Source organism: Dasypus novemcinctus, chromosome 10, assembly GCF_030445035.2.
Source record: "Dasypus novemcinctus isolate mDasNov1 chromosome 10, mDasNov1.1.hap2, whole genome shotgun sequence".
In the NCBI taxonomy this organism is placed as follows: domain Eukaryota; kingdom Metazoa; phylum Chordata; class Mammalia; order Cingulata; family Dasypodidae; genus Dasypus; species Dasypus novemcinctus.
The window spans coordinates 52,123,649-52,134,106 of record NC_080682.1 but is presented as its reverse complement, the minus strand read 5'-3'; the positions used below and the strand labels follow the sequence as shown (position 1 = coordinate 52,134,106).

General features: G+C 37.1%; 1 pseudogene; it reads left to right on the top strand.

Moving 5' to 3' along the window:
* The first annotated feature begins 308 nt into the window (after positions 1 to 308).
* LOC101443125 (cytotoxic granule associated RNA binding protein TIA1-like) lies at positions 309 to 1,284 on the top strand (annotated as a pseudogene).
* The last annotated feature ends 9,174 nt before the right edge of the window (positions 1,285 to 10,458 follow it).

Genomic DNA, 10,458 nt, shown 5'->3' with positions numbered 1-10,458 from the left:
TGCTGAGGTTAGAAAACCCTCTCTAATACAAACCACCATCATTATTGGATGGTCTTTCACAAATCTTCCATACACAAAGCCAATTTTGTGTTTTAAAAAAAGGACCTTGTTGTATTGTTATTCCACACAGAGGTCCTAGTTGATTAAAAACAATTACAAAGAAGAAGCCGGAGTAATCTGTCAGCAAAGAAACCCCTCTGTTCTGCAGCAATAGAGCTCAAAAGGTTTGGAAGTTGATAAAGGTTAGGCAGCTGGACTGGGAAGCGCCTGTCGTGCCAGGAGTAACCACTGAGGACAAGACACCCAGGATGCTGTGTGTGACGGAAATTCTAATTCCTCATCTCTTTAGCCAGGTTGGATCTTGTAAAACCGGCAAAATGATTATAAGTACAGCTGGAAATGACCCATATTGTTTTGTGGCGATTTATGAGCATTGTCATGCAGCCTAGGTGATATGCATTACTAGGTGATATGAGTGGACAGAAGATAATGGATAAGGAAGTCAAAATGAATAGGGCAACAACCCTCAGGAGTCAAAAGAAAGATACAAGCAGTAGTACTGTTGTTAGCAGAGAGTGTTCACAAGATCATGATCCTTTTCATGTCTTTGAGGGTAATCTCAGTCCAGAAATTGTAACTGAAGGTTTAAAAGGTGCATTTGGAAGAAAATCAGTTGCTGGACTGGTGAAAGACATGCCAACAGGAAAGTCTAAGTGATGTGGCTTTGTCTCCTTTTTCAACAAATGGAATGTGTAAAATGCTGTTCAACAGGTGGGTGCCCAGTGACTTGGTGGAAGACAAATCAAAACTAACTGGGCAACCTGAAAGCCTCCAACAGCAAAGAGTACATATGAGTCAAACACCAAACAATTATCATATGAAGAGGTTGTAATCAGTCTAGCCCAAGCAACTGTGCTATATACTGTGGAGGTGTTATTTCCAGGCTAACAGAGCAAGTAATTCATCACACTTTTTCCATCATTTGGACAAATAATGAAAAGGTGAATCTTTCCAGATAAAACACATTCATTTGTTCAGTTCAATTTGTGCAGCACGTGCAATTGTGAAATGTTATGTGAAGTGCATGTTGTAAAATGTAACTGGGTCAAAGAAACTCTTGAAATGGTAAATCCCGTGTAACCTCAGAATCAAATTGGATAGCCACATGTTTACACCCAATGGATCCAGTGGTATGGAAATGCACAACAAATTGGCCAGTACAAGCCTAATGGTTGGCAAGTTCTTGCATATGGAATGTGTGGACAAATGTGGAACCAACAGTGATTTAATCAGACATAGTTTTCTGCACCTTGGATGGATCCAAAGTATGGTGTGTAGTCACCTCAAAGGCCTAACAGCAGCATGTTACCTAACCAGGCTTCAGGGTGTCAGTGGTAGAGTGTGAAACCCAGTGAGAAAAGACTACAGAATCTATATCTAGTGGTTTTAGGGGGAAAAACAAACAAACAAACAAGCAAACAAATAAAGAAAAAAAACAGGGAATGTAGTAAAGCTGCTGCTTACTTAAAAATTTATCACACCAGTGAGTGCAAATGTCAGATACAACGTATTTATTTAAAAGCTACATTTTAATGGTGAAATTACTTATCACCCACATTATTTTAAAAAGAAACAAGATGCTGGATATCTGTCAATTTTTGCCTTTATTACTTTTTTTGATAAAGTTTCTCAGGTCCTTTTTCAAAGACAAATGCAGGGATTGCTGCCACTTTTTAAAAATTAAGAGGCAGAAAATTGCACAATGGTCGATATTCTCCAGCAAAGTAGTGTGCAATTCTAGTTTACTTTCCTAATATGATTTAAAGCATGTACTATAAAGATGTTAAAAAAGGAAAAAGAAAAAGGAAAAATCAAAATTGTCCAGAGTCTAGAAGTCTTTGTAATTTTCAACTTTTGCACAGTTTTGTTTTAGGATTAAAAAAAAAAAAATGGGCATTAGTTTGAGCTGTCCCATCTTCACTGTTATTCCTTTGGGGTTTTTAAGTATAAATTATTAGTTTACATCATTTTTTCTGTCTTTAGTTTTTCACACATTTGTCTTGCCTTATCAAAGTTCTGTAAAATATACTTAAAGGGAAAAATGTTCCATAAATTTAATACTTTTCCTCAGATGGATTGATGATTGTAGTTATTTTGTGTTTTATAAGAGAAGGTACCTCAAGAATTCCATTGGATTTATTAAAAGAATTTACATATAGACCAATGGAACCAAATTGAGATTTCAGAATTAGACCCTGACATCTAAGCTCAATTAATTTTTTATATCACTGTCAAGTCCATTCAGCTGGGTCAGAACAGTCTATTCAACAAATAATGCTGGGAGAAATGGATATCCATCTCCAAAATAAAGAAAGAGGACTTCTGTCTCACACCTTATACAAAGATTAATTCAAAATATATTAAAGTTCTAAATATATATATTTTTTAAATCCTAGAAGAAAATGTAGGGAAACATCTCCAAGATCTGTGGTAGGTGTTGATTTCTTAAACTGTACACTTAAAACTCAAGGAGTGATCATGATATCTCCCCTGCCAGGCTAAGAGTCTTCTAGAAAGAGTCGGGATGTCATCAGAAGGGTCACGCTTATGCATACCTCAGCAGGACCCTAGAGAGAGACAAAGCAGATACACCCCTAGGTGGTGGTTCTCCTGAAGGTTATGGAGATCCATAGGTCATGGCAGATGGATTTGGAGTTCAGTGCCATGTCAGAGGGCCCTACTTTGGAATTTGTGCTCCTGAGTGTGATGTAACAGGACTCAGATGTGACCTTCCTATATATGCCTATTCTGTCACTTTTACTCAACCTGTGGTTGGTTCTAGGGATGGTGCTTATTCAGGGGACTTGAATCTCTGGACTGCTCATGTGCCATCTGGGCCCTGAGCCTCAGCAGAGTTGCAACTCCACTCTCTGGTTCTTTGGACTTATCCAGGTCAGCTAACAGGGAGGTGAAGATAGTCAAACACCACACCAGGTAATCAAGAGTGCCAACAACTGCAAGCAGAGGAACTGCACCCATCATCCATGTGGAATCTAAGCCCCCTCTTGATCTAGAGGTACAGTGAACATCACCATCCCAGGGTCCACAGAATGGAGGAATAAAATATTGATTAGAGTGGATTTACTGATATTCTACTATTGAAGTATTGTGACTCTAGCGATGGAAGAAATTGTACCATCGATGTGGAGACAGTGGGCACGGAAGTTGCTGAGAGCATGGAGAGGAAAGAAGAGATGTGATGTGGGGGAATTTTTGGGATTTTGAGTTGTTCTAAATGATATTGCAGGGTCAGATGCTGGACTTCTTATATTCTGCCATAACCCACTGAATGTACTGGGGGACACAGTGAACTACAGCGTAAACTATTATCTATGTGGTACAGCGGTGCTCTAAAATGTGTTCACCGAGTGCGATGAGTGTGCCACAATGATGAGGGAGGTTGTTGGTGTGGGAGAAGTGGGGGGGGGGGGGTTCGTATATGGGAACCTCATATTTTTTAATGTAACATTTTTTTGCACGTGATGTATATGTCTTCAAAAAATAAAATTTAGAAAAATAATGGGGTGGGGGTGGGGAGTGGGGTATATGGGAACCTCATGTTTTTTATGTTTATTTTTTATGTTTTTTAATGTAACATTCTTTGCGATCTATTAACTTTAATTTAAAAAGTGTGAAAAAAACAAAAGGAGTGAAAGGGAAAAAAAAGGATGAATGGAACTTCCTCAAAATTAAACTATTTTGGACTTCAAATGACTTTGTAGAAAAGGTGAAAAGGAAGTGTACACAACGGGAGAAAATATTTGCAAACCACTTATCAGTTAAGGGTTTAATTCCTATGAGATTATAAAACTCAATGATATAAAGACCAGCAACCCTATTTAAAAATGGGCAAAATCTTACACAGACATATTTCCAAAGAGAAATACAAATGGCCAAAAAGCATATGAAAACATGTTCAATATCACTAGTTATTAGGGAAATGCAAACCAAACCACAATGTGATATTATTTCATACCTTATGGAATGGCCATTATTTGAAAAAGAAAGAAAGAAAGAAAACAAGTGCTGGGAGGATGTGGAGAAATAGGAAGACTTCTTCACGGTTTTTGAAAATGTAGAATGTAGAGGTACAGCCTCTTTGGAAAACAGTTTGGCAGTTCTCAGGTAGGTAAATATAGAATTGCCTTATAATCCAGCAACTCCACTACTAAGAATATATTCAGGAGAACTGAAAATAAGTACGTGAACCTGACATCTACAGATTGATGTTCACAGCAGCAGCACAATTGCCAAAAGTTGGAAACAACCCACGTGTCCATCAACCAATGAATGCATGAACAAAATTTGTTATATGAATACAATTGAGCTGTAAGAAGAAATGAAATTACAATGCATATGACAACATGGATGAACCTTGAGAATATTATGAGTTCAATAAACTAGAAACAAAAGGAAAAGCATTGTATGGTCTCACTTTAAAATGGTGTTCTTTCTTCAGGAGTTAATTATCTCCATTTTTCCTATATCTGGCCTCTCTCCAACCTTAACATCTCAGTCTGTACTACCTCCTTGGATGAAGGGCATCTTTGATAACCTATGTCATTTATTCAGTATCGTCATACTGTTATTTCCTTTGTAACTCTTCACTAATTAAATCTGTTTTAACTGCTGCAAATATATTCACCAGACCTACCCAATAATCCAATAAAATCTCTGATCCATACTTAATATTAATTTAGTATTTCTTAAATGGATGAAAGAAAAAGAAGTAATGACAACTCTTAGAGATATTTTTATAAGTGCTCCCTAATTATCCAATTAGTATGAAAAATAGAATTTTTGTATGAGTTATGTATCAATCTGTTAATAATCTGTATAATTCATTCCCAACTTTTGTCCTCTCCTCAACCAATTGAATTTTTAAATATCAGTTTCTATGATTTCTTCCTATGGCTAAATATTAAGTAAAACTGCCATGTTCTAAAGGTACTGTCATAAATGTGGTAATAACTATATTCTTCTAAACTGTAAACCTGACAGATTAAGGTCAAAAGAATATCCAGGCAGAAATTTCTGTAAAGAACCATCCAGAGTTTTAGACTATAACTACAGAAGTCTTTGTCATAGCTGATCACAAGTATTGGATAGATTTGGTGCAGTCCTTTCTGCAGATTGGCAATTGGAAGTCAAGGTTTCAATATTCTGTAACTAAAATTCATCAGATCTCATAGAGAATCATTCTGCAAGACACTAATGACTAACAGGAGGAATTCATTGCTGTGGCAGATTGAGGATAGCCACAAAGTTTTGACATTTTTCCCATTGAAAGACAGGGTCTAATTCCCTACCCCTGAAACTCAGTATGAGCTTAATGTCTGTTTTGACTAGTAGAAATATTTGGAAGTGATGTTTCACCCATTCCAGGTATAGGTCAGAAGAGCTTTCCTGTGTTTTGGAAAGGCACAGTATAAGAAGTGCCAAGGCCCTGTGACTTCCACATTGGCAGAAGAGAAGTTCAAACCATATGGAGAAGACATGGAGGTTAAAATCCCTGGTGGAAAGAGGGAGAAGCCAAGGAGACTGAGAACAGACTATGGTGAAGAAGCCACCTTCAAAGTATATCTTCTAGCCTAGTCACTCAGCTGGCAGCATGTAACTCAGAAACAAACTGCTTAGATGAGTCCTTCTGAAATTCCAGACCCTCCAAACCATGAGGAAATCAAATTGATTGTTTTAAGCCACGAAGAGTCAGGGAAGTTTTTTACAAGGCAAGAGATAAAATAATTTTCTCTTTATTTTAGGAAAACTGGGGATGATTTCAGAGAGTGAAAACTTTTCTCACCCAAGATATTTTTGCTTTTTTAGTCTACAGCTATCTCCTTAAATACTCCAGTTGTGAAAAGTGGGCCTGCAGATATTTTCATTGTAAGTTGCTTCCATTTCTATAAAAGGGTGATTGTTTAAATTGCTCATGCAAATTAAGCAGTTGCTTGCAAAATTAAAGATAAAGAGAATGACTGTTTTAGAGCTTTTTATGATTTTTAGATGTAGAAAGGAAGATAATGTGATAAATAGACTCACAATGTATTTGGATGTGAATTTTAAACAAAGCTAATTTTATACATAACAGTGTTCCAGAAAGAATCTATTTACAGACTTTCTGTGGTTAGCAAGAAACTGCTATCTCTCCTCTATAAGCTTATCCAATGAAAACTAGCAGTTACAGGCATGCTTAGCCAACTGCTTTTATCAGTAATATGTAATGCCTTATATTTGTTCAGTAAATAAAAGCTCTCTTTTCAATTTTAATTTTGAGAGCTGCTAAGTGGGTGGTCATTCCTATGTGAGGACTGCTGAAAACCAATAATTTGAATTTCTAAAATGTGTATGCCAATTAAAACCTTAGTGAAAACAGAGAAAGCTTTTCAATTGACTTAGGATATTCAGTAAAATTGTTTTGCATGGTGTTCTGCTCTGTCCTACTTATGTGCAATAAGCCTCCCAGGATGCAAGTTAAGAATAGTGATGGGTTGCCTGGATGCAAAGAAGAATAAGAAGAACCACCACTAAAATATGAGACTACTGATATTACAGTAAAGGTTGTATACAGCAGTGACTTGGAAGGAAGGAGGACAATCAGTAAACTGGACTTTTTTCTGAGTGTTCAGAAAACTCTTCAGAGTTTCTATCACCAGGATGAACACTGCATAGCTTAGGTGCTAACCGTATTAAACGAATCTATTCCTTTGTGGGGGGGGGGGGGGAATGTTTTGCCATCATCACAGAAGTGCAAATATAGGGAAACATCTTTTAACAGGTGCAAGCAGATTAATTTTATATTTTGTATTTGTCCATGAGAAGCTCTAATAAGAGCACTAGTGCTGCTAAATTGAGATTCTCAAAGAAGTCACCTCAGTAATATCCTTGGTTAAACTGAGGATAGCTGTAATGTTACTGAGTAAATCATTTTCTGCTAAGAAGCAAAATATTTCGAGTGCTATTACAGTAGAACCAGGTACTCAAGGGTGAGAAAAAGCTCAGTGAAACTATGTAAACTGTATTTATAAAATATGATTTATACACTAAGCCCAGAGAAAATTCTAAACTTCACATTTTATGAAATACATTTGGGTTATTTTTTACTGCAAATAGGGGGATAGCTACTCTCTAGGAGGTGCCGGGTCTGCAGTTTTGAAAACTCACCAAAGGCAGGGCACAGCATTTTTAATGTCAGGGGAAGATTTAGTGGGAAATTTTTGATGAAAGAGGAAAGGCTTGCTAGCCAAGGTCTCTTTGTGGGAGACAATGTTGGTAAATAGCAATCAAAGATTACCATCTCTCTATAGATATTAGGTCACTGATCTGGCATGAAACATTCATCTGAAGTCTGCAAAGTCCCCTGGGGTTGCAGAATTTCATGGTGAATTGGAAATAAAACAGGGCTTTCCCTTGAATGCCCTATAGAACTTTTCCTGGGCAGGCTTAAGCAATATTGACTGGGATCTGTCGTTGCAAAGCAGAAACTTCCACTGCTCATACAATTGTTTGCTCTATGAATAAATAGAACATTTCTTTTCTGAAGTTGTCAAGTTTGCATTGTTCAAATACACAGTAATGATGTAGAAAACATATTTTTCCTGGTGCGGATGGGGAAACGATAATAAACAAAACTAATAAAACATAAGAAGAAACAGTAGTTCCTAGATATATTTCTACTCTTTTTTATGAGCCTTTATTTTTACAATGTGAGGCATAATTTCACTGAAATTACTTGGCTAGACTGAGATATAATCCCTAATTGACATCCTTTACCCACCTATCAGATTCAGAATTCACAGGCTAGGCCTGGACTATTTCCAGTTTGGAGCACTTGGAGATATTGATCACTTTTTGCTAAAAGCCAATCCCATAGAGTCACCAGCAGAATGTAGAAATATACATGTATTAAAGGAATATCAGGTCAGTTGTATTCATTACCTGGCCTAGCAAAGCTGCGGGATCAGTTGGGGTGCACAACGAATGCTGCCATGCTTTTCAGAAGAGTTGTCTTTCTCTCAATTTATCCTTGAATCAGGGAACATGAATTATGTAACATGAGCCTAATCCCTGAAACCTGAGCACTAGCTACATCTTATAATAAATGCTTATTCTGCACAACTGAACAATCTAAACTTAACATTTGGAGAAAAGAAGGCTTACCATAGAAAACAGAAGTAGCACAGGGCAGTTTACGGCAGATTATGTCTTGGTGATTCTTAACAAGGGAATTTCTAATTGAGTGCAGTGGTCTCTTAAATTGACTTCTGGCCCCTCCCAATATTCCTTCTACTCATGATTCACCAGTCTAGACATTCCTCCATTTTTCAAACCTTTGTATGGAATATACTAACTTTCATAAAATGACCTATTTCCAGTCAACTAAAATGAAAGCAAGATTAGAGAAATGAAACAAAAATGTCAAATCTTACTGATGAGGGATTTTATAGTTCTTGTATTTAAAAATCAGATTGTGGAAGTGTGGGTCTAAATTCAAGTAGTGTCTCAGATTACATGAAGGAGGCTCTTTCCATCTTCCTTTAATGTTTTCAAAAAATCTTTTTAGTATCTGCCAAACCCTATGAAACCTGTAACCTGGCTGTAAACATATATATGAATGCCATGCAATTTTTAGATCTCTTACAAAAGACATGAGAATATTCTTTATGTTGCTAGATGATTATTAAATTTTTAGAAGAGTGAAAGCTGGGAAAAAAAGAATTTTGGCAACTTTCCCAGAGCTCCAAAACAGGAAGAAAAATTCGTGGGTGGTTTCACTTTTTTAACAACTAGTGGATTTCCTTTTAAAGAATTCTCACCTTCAAAATTAGAATGAAAAGCCTAATCTTTAGATATAAATATGGAACTCAGCTTGATATCACAAGTCAGTCCTGATATTATACACAGACATAGTGTGTGTAATAGGGGTAAAACAGATGATGTTGGAACTAAAGTCTTGGGGCTCTGTGTTAATACAACATTGAGATCATAATATTAATGAGAATTGATTACATATGTCCTATATTAGTTAGCTTCCAAGGATGTTGACAGTGACTGAGGTAATTTTCTGCTTTTGCAAAGATATGCTTTCTGGGGAGATGTTAATGTGCTGAACATCTACCAAAACATTCTTTGCACTGCTTCCTCCCTCGGTTCTTATTGCTCTCTGGCTCACCTTTGTATCTTCTAGAAAATGGCAGAAAACAAGTTGCCTCATGCAAACAAGCAGAATCAAGTGGTCTGACTCCTCTGAAGGTGAATGGTAGGGTTCCATCATGTCAGAGCAATTAAGGTCTTACAGTGGGTCTGACCATGCCTAAGTCTGAGCAGCTGAAGGCCACTTTACAGTTTGCCTACGTGGGATGTCTTTTACAAAAAGTTTGCTAAAATTCTAAGTGGTAAGAATCATCTTTGAGGTGAAAATGAGGGGAAGCACAAGACTGATTACTGAAAGAAGTAAGGGACTGAGGAAGAAATAGGCTTAAATATGCAAATCAGAAGACTTACCTCCATGAAATCTTCTACAGGGTGTTGATCAGGCCCTGATATCTGGGACTTAGAGATGGTTGAAGAATTTCCTAAAGTTATTCAACATAGGCATCAACTGGAATTTGAGGCTTTGTGTCCCAAGGCAGTGTTTACTAAGCCATGCTGTTCCCTGAACTCCATCCCATTTTAACTTTGGGAGCCCAAGCCAAGCCCCTTTCCTTTTACCTCCTAATTTAGAGAATGTTGCCTTTCAATTTTTTTCTTCCTTATGCTATTGCTAGCTGCCCTGGGGTCCTGGAGAAAGAAAGAAAAAAGTCTTGGAGGGCTTAAGACTTCATTTTGTGGTTCCTAGACAGTAGAAGGATTTCAGAAGAAGTCATAAGTTTAGGTCCAGATTCTTATTGTAGAAATAGCTAGTTGGAATTGACCCTGAGAGTTCTCTTTGGATTGCTTGTCAAGGAGGTAGTAGGACAGATAGCCTCCACTCTGCCTGCAAGAGAGTCTAAAATTTTCCACATCACCTAGGGCTTTAATTTCCCTTAGTGGGAGGAGACACACCCCAAATCCACATTTCATTAGTTCAGGGGCCCTCAAATTCTTCAGATACTGGACAGCAGGCATCTGTATGCATTCCTCCAAACCTTAAAAACCACGGATCAGGCTGGGTATGCCTTTCTTTGAAAGGGATTCATGGCACAGAAGAATAAAAGGTGTATGTAGCACAAAATGCTATTTCACATGAAACTACCCCATGCTCCTTTGATACAATATTTCTTCTTCTGGACATTTGTCTTAAAGAATGAAAGAAAAATTTGTGTAGAAGAAATTCAGAGAAGCTGGTTAGAGTTTTCACAAAAGTGAAAACTGTAAAAAATAAAAAAAAAAAAAAGATTGGTTTGTTAAAAATAAATT